This window comes from Pantherophis guttatus, chromosome 5 (genome assembly GCF_059756535.1).
Source record: "Pantherophis guttatus breed Tessera chromosome 5, ASM5975653v1, whole genome shotgun sequence".
Lineage (NCBI taxonomy): Eukaryota > Metazoa > Chordata > Lepidosauria > Squamata > Colubridae > Pantherophis > Pantherophis guttatus.
Genome location: NC_142067.1, coordinates 100,675,141 through 100,690,161, shown reverse-complemented (window position 1 = coordinate 100,690,161; position 15,021 = coordinate 100,675,141). Strand labels below are relative to the sequence as shown.

Here is a 15,021-nt window from a genome sequence, read left to right as displayed (position 1 = left end):
CTTCTTTAGTACCACCCAATGTGGCAATTAGTGATTTTTCTAAAGGTCCTATTAATATAAATGAGCCTTTTTTTTCTTAACCTTAATTGCTGTGCAAATTGGATTTTCAGGGTAATGGAAGGAGGGGATGAAAGGGTTCATCTGTCCAGCACTGACTCCAGATTTCTCCATCCCTGGAATGAGGGACTGCAAAAATAGGAATGCAACTATCCATCATCACTTCACATTTCAATAGAGGTACAGATTTGGCCACATCAAAAGATTTTTAAGAAAATGGTCCCTTAAGGCCTTTTATTTTGGTTATAGAGTAATACTTAATATGTAGGATTACACAACCAATAGCTTTGATTTGGTGTTGACCCTAGAGATCTTCAAATGGTGAACTGTATTCTTCATTAAATGTTGATTATTTAATTTCAGTCAGATCCATTTTAGTTTTTATCCTGACTCCAGGCACTACTTTGCTTTGGCCTGGCTATTTTTTGGAGCTTAGACTCATTCAAAGGCCAATTGTGAATTTAACCCCTAGCTTGAACAATAAAACTACTTTTGTATTTCTTCCAAGATGGTCCAGTGTAAAAACTGTGTTCAAATATTGCACAGAATTATACGTAACTATCTTTTCCTTCTTCGTGAGACTGCACATTAGTCAACATTTGAAGCATTCCTAAAGGTAAATTATTATTTGTTCATATGATTTATATGGCTGTCCTACAAACAAAAGTGTCACTCCAAGAATTATAAACAGAATCTTATAAATAACAATTTAACAACAACACAACACATCTCAAGGGATGAGCCTCTTTAAAATCTCATCCCAATGCCTAAAGAAATACCCTTATCATCAAGGCCTTCCTGAAGGCTAATAGGGTCAGGGCCAGTCAAATCTCAGGGAGGAGACCATTCACACCTAATAGCAGCTACTTTTTCTAGTTGCTGTGAAACAGAATTTGAAACCAAACTTTATAATTGGTTTCAAATTATAGTAAGACTTGAGCCATGATTAAAGTACCATAAAAGAAGAAGAATAAGTTGTAGTATATCTATTCTTACAAATCAGAGTAACTGACTGAGTGATGCAGGAAACTCAAAATTGGCCATATTCCGGGATGTCTGAAAGGGAACAAAAAGTCATTCCTGCAGAACACTGACCTCTGTGCCTCATATTTCAAAGGAAGCACAATCCCATTCAGAATATGAGACATAGCCTTTTTATATTAGTTTCCCTTTCTAAAGCAAGGTAATTGTTAGGGATATAATTCTGCCAACTGCAATAGTGAAAAGTTCTTGTAGGAAATGTGAAGTATGAAAATTGGACAGAATGACCCTGCTTTCCTATCTGGATGGTTCCTCTCCATTGTATATATTTAAGTTCCTTATTTTAAAATACATTTGATATCTAAAGATGAGATCCTTTAACCCATCATGACTGGCCCTTAAACATGTTTAAACACCTTTATCGCTAACATTTTCTGCTTCGTTGAATGCCTCTGTTCCTATGTGTTCCTCCTCTTTAAGCCAATACATTCATTTAAGCCAATTTTCCTCTATAAAAGACTTGCTTTCCAACAAAGCAATGTTTAAGATAAATTAAAAAAACGGTAGTAACAAAAATCAGGCCATCTTAACTCTGGAAATATTAGGTAAATATTAGGCAAGGTATCTGACACAGATGGAACAGGCATTGATTGGCCTGAGTTTCTAGCCCCTCCATCCATCACCTCTTACTTTAGTTATATTGTATATGTTATTGAGTAAAGCTGCCTGATGGTAGTCTCTCCAGCCCATCTCATCTGTTATATTGCTATGTTTTCTAGGGCTGCAATGCAACTCAATTCCCCCACACAACCTAATTTTGAGCTGAAGATAATCAGACTCTCTCCATGACTTCATTATTGTTCCCTTCTCCAGATTCCAGTGGAACTTTGACCCAAACTCTGGAACTGCATATTTTGTGCATCTATGGGGTGGAGAGATACAAAAATTAGACCATTTGATTTTGGTATTCTCCTGAGCAACTTTTTTCTTCTCCTAATAATGAGTAAAAAGAGTAAAAGAACAAATCTTCTCCTATTTTCAATTTCCATGTGGTTTAACTTATTGTATAAAGAGTGCTTATAATAAAAATGCTTTGCAAAGGGCTATGCTAAGTTGACTGCAATGATGCTTTTAAAGAATTAGCTCTATTTTCCTTGGCCCTGACTTCTCTGGATTTTTAAAAGCTGATTGTGCGTGTATGTGTCTCTGTGTGTTTACTATTTGAACAGAAAATACATTTTATATAGAAATTCTTTGAATCTTTTAAATCACTCAGACTAAGTGTAAAGGCGTGGGCTCTTCAGAAGGAGGTTAGAAAAAAGGATGGGCTATCAGTAGCTTTAATTATCTTAAAAGGGTTTTTAGGTTGCTACAGTCCTATATCATGTTATAAATCTTTATAAGCCTTACTTTAATTAGCCTTAAGAATATGTAATTGACTATGGGTTGCAATTATAGGTTATCCCCTCCCCTCAAATCCTTATTTTAAAGACAGAGTAAAGTGGGAGGCTGGCATCTATCATGTATCATTTTCAGGTTTAACTGATTTGAACTGTGGGTGTGCAAATATAAGCAGAAATCAATTGTCTCTGTTGCCAAAAAATAAATGGGAAAATAGTCAGACAGAAGTATCTATTTATTGCTTTTGGCCCACGCTTCCTTGTTGAAAGAATAAATACTAAATATAAGACATATTCAGGGGTTTTATCTCTTTGCCCCACCATACAAACTAAGAAGGAGCTTTGGGGGGCAGGCGGGGGACGGGGGGGGGGGGAGAGATAAAAATCAACCAAAAGAAGCTGAGAACAGATTAAGGGCATTCCCTTAAAAGTATTCGTTCATTTTCTTTAAAACTGAAATGAAAGATTTATTGAGGGGAACAATTACAGACAATTGTCCAACTATTTTTTTCTCAATTTATTTGCCATATTAGGCTTGTGGTTTTTGTCATTCATTTGTGTTACAAGATTGCTCAAGAAAATAGGGAAAAGGAACCAGGCCTCTTATCAACACTTTAGAATACATCTTCCACAAACCCTGATCATGGTTCATTTTGTTCAAGGCTTATGAAAGATATGCATAAAATTGTCAATCTCTGTGTTTAAGCAAGATGTCTACCTACCTTATGCACTTTAGTGTTCATCAGCCAGCTCTAATACATCATGAATAAATATAAAGGGTTACAGGATATGAGTTGAAATGCTCAAATGATTGTTTAATTGAGCTACTGTTTACTGTTCGCTGATAATTACACTGAAATTAGATTGGTAATTTATCCACAAGCTTTATAATATGTGTAATACTAAAATGTGTGCATATATGCGTCTAGAAAGAAAAAGAAACTAACTAGTACAGAATCAAAATTTCACATACTGTACTTGAACAAAAATATATCTGATTAATTCATTCATAGAAAGAGAGGGTGTTCTATGGGCCACAAGTGTTACACAATTGATCAAATTGCTTATACTACTCAAATCAAACCCTCTAAATAAATCTATTCCCTTCCACTTTTTAGCTATTTTCTAACATAAAGATTTAAACCAAACATAAAGGTTTACTCTAAAATACAAAATCTTTCCTCTGATTTCTTTCTTAAATTTTAAAAATAATACAACAAAATATTTTCAGTTCATGTTTAGCCTCCTACTACCAAATACATTTAAAGTTAGGATAGAATGGTATTACCTTGAGATATGAGTTATATTAACAAATTTACAAAAATTGACAAATTTTTGTCTATTGTCTTCTGTTGCAGGATAGGTTTAAGCAACAGCATAAATAGTTTTGGGTAGAATTATTACTGATTTGTCTATGACTTTTTTTCTCAAAATGTTGTTAAAAATTCCCATGATTTACTTGCCCTCTTTTCTATATAAACAATTCCACTTATTACTAATCAAGACCATCAAAAGAATGTCTGTGATCGGCATTTAAATCTGCCACTAAAATCCTTTCAAAGTGTTATTTGCAAACTTGAACATTCCAAGTTTGCACTCAGTTAGTGAGCCATATTCCAAATTTCAAAAATTTATCTTCCCAAATACTATCAAGATTTAGTTTCCCAATAAGAATCAGTGTTGATCACTCATATACTTATTATGTTTTTGTTACTGCATTGTTGATTTAATTGCATTAAAAATTGTTAAAATTAAAAATGGTTGATTTTAATTGCATTAAAAATCTGTGTTTTTTTAATTGTGAACTGCCCAGAGTTTCTGGGAGTTCGATGGTATAAAAATGTAATAAACAAGCAAACAAACAAACCTTGCAGGGATGCTATTGATTTACTCTTGCTCTGTGTGTGTCTTCAAATCAGTTTTTAATTCCAGGCAACTGCCAGGACTAGTCCCTGCAATTTTTTTGGCAAGGATTTTCAGAAGTGGCTTGCCATTGCCTGCTCCTTTCTAGAGCTGAGAGAGAGGGTCTGGCCTAAGACCACCCAGCTGGCTTTGTGCCTAAGGTCTCAAGGTTTCTAGCTTGATGCCTTAACTACTACACCAAATGGCCTGCTACTTCTACTAATTGCATAATGGATCTATGCAACCCTTCCCCATGATCTTCTCCCCCCCCCCACCACAACCAAGCCATTTACTTATCTTTTTCCATTTCTGGCAGATAAAATCAGGCTGCTGGAACTAACCTGGATTCCATATGGCAAGTATGTGAATATTACTTCCTAAGACTGATGAAATCAGAAATGTTGCCACTACTTCCCAACAACCCACTCTATATATGTCCTTTGGGCAGATACTTTATTTTACCCTTGGTGCGCCGTGTGTGAAAGAGGAATGTCAGGACTAATGTGCTACATAAACTATTGTGCATACTAAAAACAAACCCACAGCAGCAAAGAATTATTAAAATGCTCACCATTTGACAAATAGCCAGGGTTGCAATTTCATGTGCCATCAAATGAGGAAAACAAAATCTTACAAAATTCAGTGGGACTTGTTTCTGGCTAAACCTGCACATAAATTAAAAAAAAACACACACAAATCAATATCACTTTGTAGCACTCAGATACCATTTGCTAGAATATCTAGAAATAACTAACTTTGCAGATATTCCCATACTGATTTGATTACTATTTCTCTGCAATTGGAGAAAGAACCTAAACTTGAATCTTGGAAAATGGAAGGTAATTTTCATTCGCTGTTACAATCTTTGCCATCTCCAGCAAGAATATGTTTTTCAGTCCCAGCTATCTCTGTACATGCACTGCCTATATTTATCATCTTTATTATCATTTGATACTATATATTGCCATGTTGTGCATACTCACAGGGAAAGGGAGAAAAAAATTGTAGGCTTAGTGAATGGAATGTGCATTGCTTCCTCTAGTTTTCTTCTCTTGGTTCCATAAGAGTTTATAAATATACAGAACAGATAAATGGTTCCTGGGTGTCTTGATGGAAAATCCCAATAGTGATAACTCCTGTAATTACAAATGATTTTGAAAGTAAAAGTGTATTTCTAGTTATATATCTAGATTTCTCTCTCTCTCTTTGCTATAAGGTTCCTTCCTGCTCCATTTTTAAACAGTTTCTTTTAAGAATTGGAGAATAACTTTTAATGTCTGTAGATAGAACTGACCACACCCTAAAGACAGTATAAATGAAGAAAAAAAAACTGCTTTGTCTCAACAACTGAAGGGAAGAGATTTTTATTTTGTTTCATTTTGTTTTGCTTTTTTCCCCACATAGCATTCAAAAACTGTCCTTATCCCTTTACCACATCATCATTCCACTCAATGTATTTATCAAGTCATGGTAAAAAGTTCTTCCAGCCCTATAACTGGTTCTTCCTTATTTCGTTGTTATGAAATAGGCTGTCATTATTCTCACTGCTTACTGGGAAAATTGAGGCTGAGACAGTTGGGAGGGAAAAAAACCATGCAGTGAAAAGCAGGGATTTGAAATAAACATTCTGACCTGGAACTTAGCACAGTAGCTGGTAGGCAAGGCCAGAATATAATTTTCTTAAAGACTCTGGAAGATTTACTGTTCTGCTTCTTGTACAATAAATGCAGTGAAACACATTGCAACGGGTGCAGTAAGCTAGAAGCCAAAGCTAACCAACGTATTCCAAAAGTACTTTCCGAACAGAAATATTTATAATCAAAGTGTCGTTCTTTCATAAGAATACAAACACTGTAACACCGCCACAAAGGACTGTGTGGGAAAAATACTATGCATTGTATTATGTGATTCATTTTCTTTCTATTTTTACCTTAATTCTGTCTAATTACTGTATTGTGATCGAAGTCTGCAATCTTAAATTAACTATCAACTAAACTTCTGAAGTACCCTACAAATGCAAGATAATGATGAAATTTAAATTACTACAAGTTATCATGTAATGTCTACACAGTGGCAAAGCAAACCTTTAGGTTTTCTATTCACATCTCATTAAGGCTTTGTTTCTGTCTTTGAAACCTGAAGAGGAACACAATTCTAAAGGATCAGAATGATGCAGAAAATAGAAAGCACTTTTTGGCTGAAATCTGACATATGCAGAATTTCCAAAAACATGGGTGTGGACCCTAGATTACCTAAAAATGCTGTAAAGCATTAAAAATGTGAGCAATCTTAAAATCATGTATGAGTAGAATAACATTTCATTTTTGTCCTAGCCCAACTGACTTCTGGCCTAGCTTTGCCTAATTTGGGAGTGTGCTCCTAGCAGAGCACCCAAAACTGAATATAGAGACCCTAAAAATTACACATCTCTGGCCTAAGTGGATAATTCAAATGTTTCTAGCATAAAATTATTGCTGCAGAAAAAGTTAACTAAACAGGAATAAGGGAAGGAATATTTCTTTTCATTTGGAAGAAGAGAACTATGAAGGTGGCAAAAACAGTATAGCATATGATTTATCAATTTTTCTCATATTTAGTTGATAAATATTTTGGACAAGAAAATTGAAATTTGCACTGCTGCTGCTGTGGGTAATAGACTGTGTGTTTAAATCTTGACTTTTTGTATAAAACATACAGGAGTGATATGACGACAAGCAAATGAACACCAAATATGGAATCTTTATCACTTATCTTTGTCCTTCTTTCACATTTTTTTTTCTTCTGTTCAGTTGTGACTGATTCTCGGCGATTGCCTGGACAAGTCCCTGCTGTATTCTTGGCAAAGTTTTTCAGAAATGGTTTGCCAATGCATCCTTCCTGGGGCTGAGAGAAAATGAATGGCTCAAGGTCACCCAGCTGTCTTTGTGCATAAATTGGGACTAGAACACAGAGTCTCCAGGTTTGTAGCCTGATGCCTTAACCATTACACCAAAGTTAATTAGTTAATTAAATACAGGAAGTTATGTGGAAAGAGACTGAGGGAAAAGTCTTGTTCCTCTACATCAGTGTTTCTCAGTCTTCACTACTTTAAGATGTGTGGAATTCTGGCAGTTGAAGCCCACTCATCTTAAAGAGGCAAATGTTGAGAAACAACAATTTATCTCAAGGACTGATTTTGTTCTTAAAATCATGCCTCCATGTTTTCTTTGTGTTTGGGAATAATCCCAGTTTAAAATATGTGGATTTATCTTGTCAGATTCAAAATTTAAACTTTAGCCACAATCCCCTTCATTAACTACAACATTGTATGTAGAGGCAGATTGCTTTATCACAAATATTAGCAGAAAAGTAGGTATATTTAGGATCAAATTTCCTGCCAAACGTATTGCCTCTAAAAATACTCCTTTTTAATTGGATTAATAAATAGCAAAATCATATAGAAACAATTTTCTGACTTTACTGTAACTAAAGAGTATAAAGTAGTTTGCAGACCCATATAAAAACATTTGGGGTCTCACATTCATGTCTGCATGATGACGTATGCATCTCCAAGGGGACCAAGATGTGTATGACAAACAAAAGGGTTACAGTGGAGTTAAGGACTGTTAGTGAACTCGTCTCTCAGGACACATGTTATCAGCGATCCAGGGAGCACATGAGAGGTTGCACACAGGTAGGGTGTGCATTGGATCTCCCTGCAACATCTTGGCATGTTTCAACATTCCTACCTATGGTCAGAAGGGACTTCTTCTTAGTTAAATAAAACTAAGTTCCTATATTCTTACCTGTACATAGACACATACATCTCTCTCCAGGTGTTAATTAATTTAGGCAGGATGCTGACCTTCAGTTACTTCTTTTATGCTTCTTTTGTACACATGTCATGTTAAAGTTTCTACTATTTGCCTTTAATTTCTTCACTGTTTATTTTTCTGCCTCTCTTACAAAGCATGCATCCACTTTATCTGCCATCCAAGGATCTCATTTCGTGCAGCTGATGAAATGGATTCTAGCCAGCAGAATTAGGTTACAATAAATTTATGAGCCACAACAGTGTCCCCAATTCTTGTTGCCACAGATGAACAGGGAACCAATTCTTAAAATCTGCCCTTGTTCACTCTGGTTTGGCCATATCGGCTCCAGGTAAGACTGAGCTCTCAGAGACTCTTGCTGAATCTGATGGGTCAAGCTACACTGAGCGATCTGGATGAGAGCCATCAGTGTCATCATCAGAGTCATCAGTGCCTTGATCATATTCAGTGCGGTCGCTTCATTCCAACTGAATCAGGAGACATTGTGCAGGTGCCAGGCAGTTGCCTGGATGCAGAAAGGGGGTCGATGAAGAGCAATCAGCTCAGGCTGAATTTCAACAAGAGTGACATTCAAGTTGCCAGTTTCGGCAAGATTTCATCTGATACTTTATGGATTTTTAATACTATGTCAGGAGTGAGCAATAAATAATATTGATTGATTGACTGATTTCCCTTCCAAAAGATGCATGAAAGATGACAGGGATCCAGTGTTGTCAGCAAAGCTCATTTTGTTTTTTTCATTGGAGAAGTGGGGATGGAGGAGGTAGTGAAAAATAATTGCTTGAAATCTAGCGGAGGCTCGAGTCGACATACTTACTTTTGTGCCTATTTCCATGAAAAATGCCAATCTGTCTCTAATTTGCCCAGCGATGATAGCAACAATAATAAAATATTGCTCATACCCATTGAAGAATGCATACCAGTCATAGTGGAATCAAAGATTACACATTTTTTTTACTCGTACATATAATCTCATTTGTCCATCCATTCATTCACAGACTTCCACACAAACCTATACTGTATTTCATCACTAATTTTTCATAGTATTTTCTTTTTCAGTATGGGAAAACTGTATCCTATGGTCTGGACTCTATGCATCCCAAATTGCATTTGCCTTTTTAGCAGCTGCTGCATATTGCTGTTTCATATTTAACTTGTGGATAACAAGGACACACAAGCTCCCTTTTATAGGTGCTACTGACTGCCAAGATAGTTCTCTCCCATCATGTACGTGATCCTTACATTTTTCCTATTTAGATGTAGAACTTGACATTTCTCACAGTTATGTCCTTTTTTGCCTCCTGCTAAAGCCTGTCTTCGTTTTTTTAAAATCTTCCCTTCTTTTTTTGGATGTCATAATTCAGCTAACTATAAATTTATCTTTTTTGAAGTTGAATATAATGAGTCACCCTGAAGGTTTTGACAGGTAGCACATTTGCTTGATCTTTTAGGCAAGGAACTTGGTAAAGGAGGTCAGTAAAAGTAGCCTGGCATGATTTCTTTGCAAAAAAACCCTACATCTGGTTAATGGTGGCATGTCTGCAAGTGCTCACTTTATTCATTGCTGCTATGTATGAAGAAGGCCATGCCAGTACAGATCTCAGATTGACAGGTCTTGGTTTTCTTGGCCAACTCCCCATGCCAAGCCTCCGGGAAAGTTACCCTGTTTGTTTGCTCTGGTTGCCAGGTCCCAGAACTAGTCTGGATGCAAGAAGAAGAAAAACCATAGCCAAGCAAGTCCCCTCATTTCTATACCTGTCCATTTGACTGCTTTTACTCAGAGGGAAAAACTTTGCATTTGTCCTTATTAAGTTTCGTTCTGTTATTTTCAGACATTTTATCTTAATGTATCAGACTATTTTAAATTTGATCTCTTGAGGATTAGTTATCCCACACCCATTTTGTGTCATTGGCAAATTTAATTAAGCATTCCGTCTGCTTCATCATGTAAGATATTAATCAAAATCTTGAGTACAGGGCCCAGGACTGAGCCTTATAGCGCCCACTTGATACTTCCCTCTAATTTGATGAGGAACCACTGATGAAGGCTCTTTTCTTCAATGTTCAAGCTAGCTATATAGCCGCTTAATTGCCAGGCCATCCAGCTCAAACTAAACTACTTTGCTAATCACAATGTTTGTCGCACATAAAGGGTGGTTTTAGTGGGAATTTGCTACATGTGAGGAAAGCTTTGATAGAGGTCCTATTCACATGAATTAAAGCATTTTTTTTCTTCTGTAAACTTAATTGCCGCACTACAGTGAGCATGAGAAAGGAGGGGGAAAGTGTGTTTGTCTGGTGGTGGTGGGGAGGAACAAGATCCTAAGACAATGTGAGCTGCATCTGGCTCATACGCCAATAACTCCCCCGGCACAGTTGCCTTTTCTTTCAAAGACCCAGCTGTTTTTGGTGTGTGTGTGTGTGTGCATTCATGTGTGTGGTGTGTTTTTTGGTTTTGTTTTGTTTTCACTGTTGTATCATGAGGGTTACAAAAGGTTACATACCTCACAAAGCTATTGTGAAGGTAAACCAAGTTAAGGCTATCAAGGCACTTGCATTCTGAAAGTACCACTGGTGTGAAAGAATAAAGTACATTAATGACACATTGTAAATAGGATATTTTATGTACTGAAACTTTATGTTACCATCTTCTTATTTTCCGATTATGCATACTGCTGTTACAGCACAAAAGAATACAGAAATACAGAGTTGGAAGGGACCTTGGAGATCTTCTAGTCCAGGGGTCAGCAACCTGCAGCTCTGGAGCCACATGTGCTCTTTCACCCCTCTGCTATAGCACCCTTCACTCAAAATATGCATCACAACTGCCAATGTGTGACACCCGCCACCACATGATTTATTGAGCTTTTCAATCCCCAGTAGGCCAACCATGGATAAATCCAAGAAAAGAAAAGTTTCAGAAGAAAACAGAACATTTAATTCAACTACATATGGTAGTTTTGTAGCCGCTCAAGAAATAGTCAGGCACAGGAAGGGTTTTGTGGCTCCCGTTGTTTTCTTTTCTGTGGGAAACAGGTCCAAATGGCTCTTTGAGTGTTTAAGGTTGCAGACCCCTGTTCTAGTCCAACCCCTTCCCCAGGCAGGAGACCCTATACCATGCTGGACAAATGACAGTCCAATCTCTTTGAAAATCTCCAGTGTTGGAGCACCCACAACTTCTGAGGGCAAGCCGTTCCACTAATTATTTGTTCTGACTGTCAGAGAATTTCTCCTTAGTTGTAGGTTGGATCACTCTTTGATAAGTTTCCAGTTGTCACTTCTTGTCCTGCCCTCAAGTGCTTTGCAGAATAGGCTGTCCTACTGTTCTTTGTGACAGCCTCTCAAATATTGGAAGACAGCTATCATGTCACCTCTAGTCCTTTGTTAGACTACTAGACATACCCAGTTCCTGCAACTAGTCATCATATGTTTTAGCTTCCAGCCCCCTAATCCTCTTTGTTGCTCTTCTCTGCACTCTTTGTAGTGTCTCACCATCTTTTTTTATATCATGGTGATCAGAACTGGATGCAATATTCCAAGTGTTGTCTTACCAAGACAGTATATTGTGGTACTAATACTTCACATGATCTTGATACTATTCCTCTGTTGATGCTGCCTAGGACTACATTGGCTTTTGGCCAACTGCAGCACACTGCTGGCTCATACTTAAGTGGTTGTCCACTAGGAATCTTAGATCCTGAGCCTATCTTCTAAAGGGTTGGCTACTCCTCCTAACTTGGTATCATCTGCAAATTTGATGAGTTCCCATTTTATCCCCTCATCTAATTAATCATTTATGAAGATGTTGAAGAACATCTTCATAAGGCCTAAGACAGAAAGTATCCACTGTATACATCACTCTATGTAGATGTAGTTCCATTGCACATTGCATTATCCACCTGGTGGTGATGCTCTCTATCCCACATTTTTCTTTCTTACCAAGAAGTAGGTAAGATAGACTACTTTGTCAAATGCCTTACTGAAGTCGAAATATACAATGTCCATAGCATCTCACTGGTGCCCTAATTTAGTCATTTTCTCAAAAAATGCAATAAGATTTGTTTGGCATGATCTGTTTTTGACAAAGCCATGTTGGCGTCGAGTAACAACTCTCCTTCCTTCTAGGTGTTTGCAAATCTGTTGGTTAATTATCTTTTCCAGGATCTTCTCAGTATTGCTATCAGGCTGATTGATCTGCAGTTTCCTGGATCCATTCTTCCTGTGCTTTGCCAATATTCCTGCAAAGTATGGAATGACAACGTTCCTCCATTTGTTATTTTCTTCTTCTCTATCTGTTGTGTGGGTGCTCCTACTGAATCTTTGAGATCCTGAGTTAAGGCAAAGTGTAATACATTCCATCCGAACACCTTAACATTTCGAAGTGCTCAGTAGCTTCAATGGCCCTGAGAATGATACCAGTGGTAGAGTTGCCCTTGCCATGAATTGAAATGGAAGGGATGAAATTGAAGGTAACTTGCATATGATTGAGGGTAGGTGAAGCTCTTCAGGTTGCTGGCAACCAACTTATTATGAAGAAAGAATTACAAAATCAAACTTGGAAGAAGTAAGAAAAGTAAGTAAGTCCACTTCCATATTGTGGACAAATATTGGGGATGAAATGACTTAAACATTTAGACAAGTGGGAGTATCCAAGGTCACAAAAGGGTTCCTGACTGAATTTTCACAAATAGATTGGAAAATATGACATGATCAAGCCAAAGTAATAAAGAAATCTGGTCACTGATGGTGCCCATATTGAAATAGAAGTTCTTTGATTCACAAGGACATATGCAGAGGAGGTATTCAGCAGGTTCTGACCAGTTCTGGAGAACCTGTAGCAGAAAGTTTGAGTAGTTCAGAGAACCAGTAATTATCACCTCTGATTGGCCCCGCCCCCATCTATTCTCTGCCTCCTGAATCCCAGCTGATTGGGAGGAAATGGGGATTTTGCAGTAACCTTTCCTGAAGTGGGGAGGGAATGGAGATTTTACAGTATCCTTCCCCTGGAGTAGGGTGGGAATGGAGATTTTACAGTATCCTTCCCCTGTCACGCCCACCAAGCCACATCAAGCCATGCCACGCCCACCAAGCCACACTCACAGAACCGGTAATAAAAAATTTGAATCTCACCACTGGACATATGCATCTGGGACTTAGACTGTAAGAAGCATGAACCAAGGAAAATATGAAATTTTCAAAGTGAAATGAAGCATATTAAATTGGATAGATAGATACTCTAAATCTTCATACAAAAGAATTGTATGGCAATGATATTCAAAAAGAATTTCACTAAGTATGCACCCAACTATAATTGACTAAATGACAGAATCATCTCATTAGAGTGAGCGGATATCCAGTATAAAACTGTGTGCCACTACTACATATGTAACCATGGAAGATACTGAATTCTATGACAACAATTCTGTGTCCTACAGCATAAACCCTCATTTTCTCTCTCAAGCCCTAAACAGATACATCAGACAGAAAAAGGTTTTACCTGAGCTGAAGCAACTTTTATCATCATGGGATCATGATGAATTCCACCATAGCTTATTGAGAAATGACAAGCATGTATTTCCGAAAGCCACATGCATTATTTCTATTGCTAGATGGTTTTAAAAACTCCCTGCCCTCTGTAGAATATGAAGGACTAACTATAGAAGCATGATGTTTTTGCTTGCATTTCTCTGTCGGTGTAGTGCAAAATCAATAATATTTGGGGGGAAAATCCCTGTAGATTGGAACAAAATCTTTATTTGCTATCAAAAAACAACTTTCATCTGCAACAATAAGCAGGTTATAGAAATAAAAAGCAGGACTGGGCTCTTTTCCATTGCTTCCTCGCTGGCATCCTCCTGACTATTCTTATATCCTGCCTGTTTTCCAGTATAGTTTTATTCCCTTGATCACTCTTCAGGAAGTCAGAAAACCCTTTCCCAAAAGCCCCCCCCCCTGCAAAGGTTTTTGTATGCTCAAGGACATAGAATCTTTTCGACTTAAAGTAGAAATCTGAAAAACACTGAAATGGCATGCTTCTGTTTCTATCCACTGAAAAGACCCTGGAAGAAGAGATGGGTAGTTTCTTGACAGAAACTCTTCATTCACACTAGGATAGACATGTGCAGTTTTTTTTTTATAATCTGGGCAGTTGCATAAATTTAGGAATGGCAAGAAAGTAGCGAATGGGTTTACTTTCATTTTTAAATAAAAAGAAATGCAGTTAACATGATTATATTCTGGGCATATTTTTCATCATATTTTTGTGGGGGGTGGGCTTTATTAGTTTATTAGTTCAATTTATATGCCGCCTTTCTCCGAAGACGCAGAGCGGTTTACAATGCATTTAAAAAAACCATTATAAAAACATTTTAAAATTAAAACATTAAAACCCATTCACACCATTCATGGCCGGATCTCACAAGATCGCAACAGCGAGATCAACGGTCCCAGGCCTGCTGGAAAAGCCAGGTCTTCACCGCTTTTCGGAAGGCCAATAGGGTGGGGGTGGTCCGGACCTCATGAGGTAACTGGTTCCAGAGAGCTGGGGCAGCCACAGAGAAGGCCCTCCCCAGTGGGCCTGCCAGCCGGCATTGTTTAGCTGATGGGACCCGGAGGAGACCAACTCTGTGGGATCTTACCGGTCGCTGGGAGCTATGTGGTAGAAGGCGGTCTCGAAGATAACTGACTCTTAGAGTCAGTTTGGACTCCTGGTGACTACCTGGAGAAATCCATGCAGGTTTTTTGGCAATATTTTTGGAAATGGTTTACCATTGCCTGCTTCTTCAGGCTAAGATCAAGTGACTGGTCCAAAGTCATTCAATTTCAGTGAGATTAGAATTTAGAGTCTTCTGGCTTCCAGCCTTGTGCCT

At 37.6% G+C, this 15,021-nt stretch overlaps 1 protein-coding gene across 10 annotated transcripts in view; it reads left to right on the top strand.

Annotated features, from left to right (window-relative positions):
• SOX1 (SRY-box transcription factor 1) overlaps positions 1–15,021 on the top strand; it is a 486,872-nt gene that overhangs the window by 461,913 nt on the left and 9,938 nt on the right. For 5 of the 10 annotated variants that reach the window (XR_015734545.1, XR_015734548.1, XR_015734551.1 and 2 more), the window contains 3 exons: positions 111–237; positions 4,657–4,699; positions 7,130–7,299. The exons of 2 other annotated variants lie outside the window; for them this stretch is intronic. The gene's annotated coding sequence lies outside the window, so the exon portion shown is untranslated. Of the gene's footprint in view, positions 1–110; positions 238–4,656; positions 4,700–7,129; positions 7,300–8,289; positions 8,813–15,021 lie in introns of those variants that run through there. 3 more of the 10 variants (XM_087895433.1, XM_087895432.1, XM_087895430.1) reach the window with 3 other exon arrangements.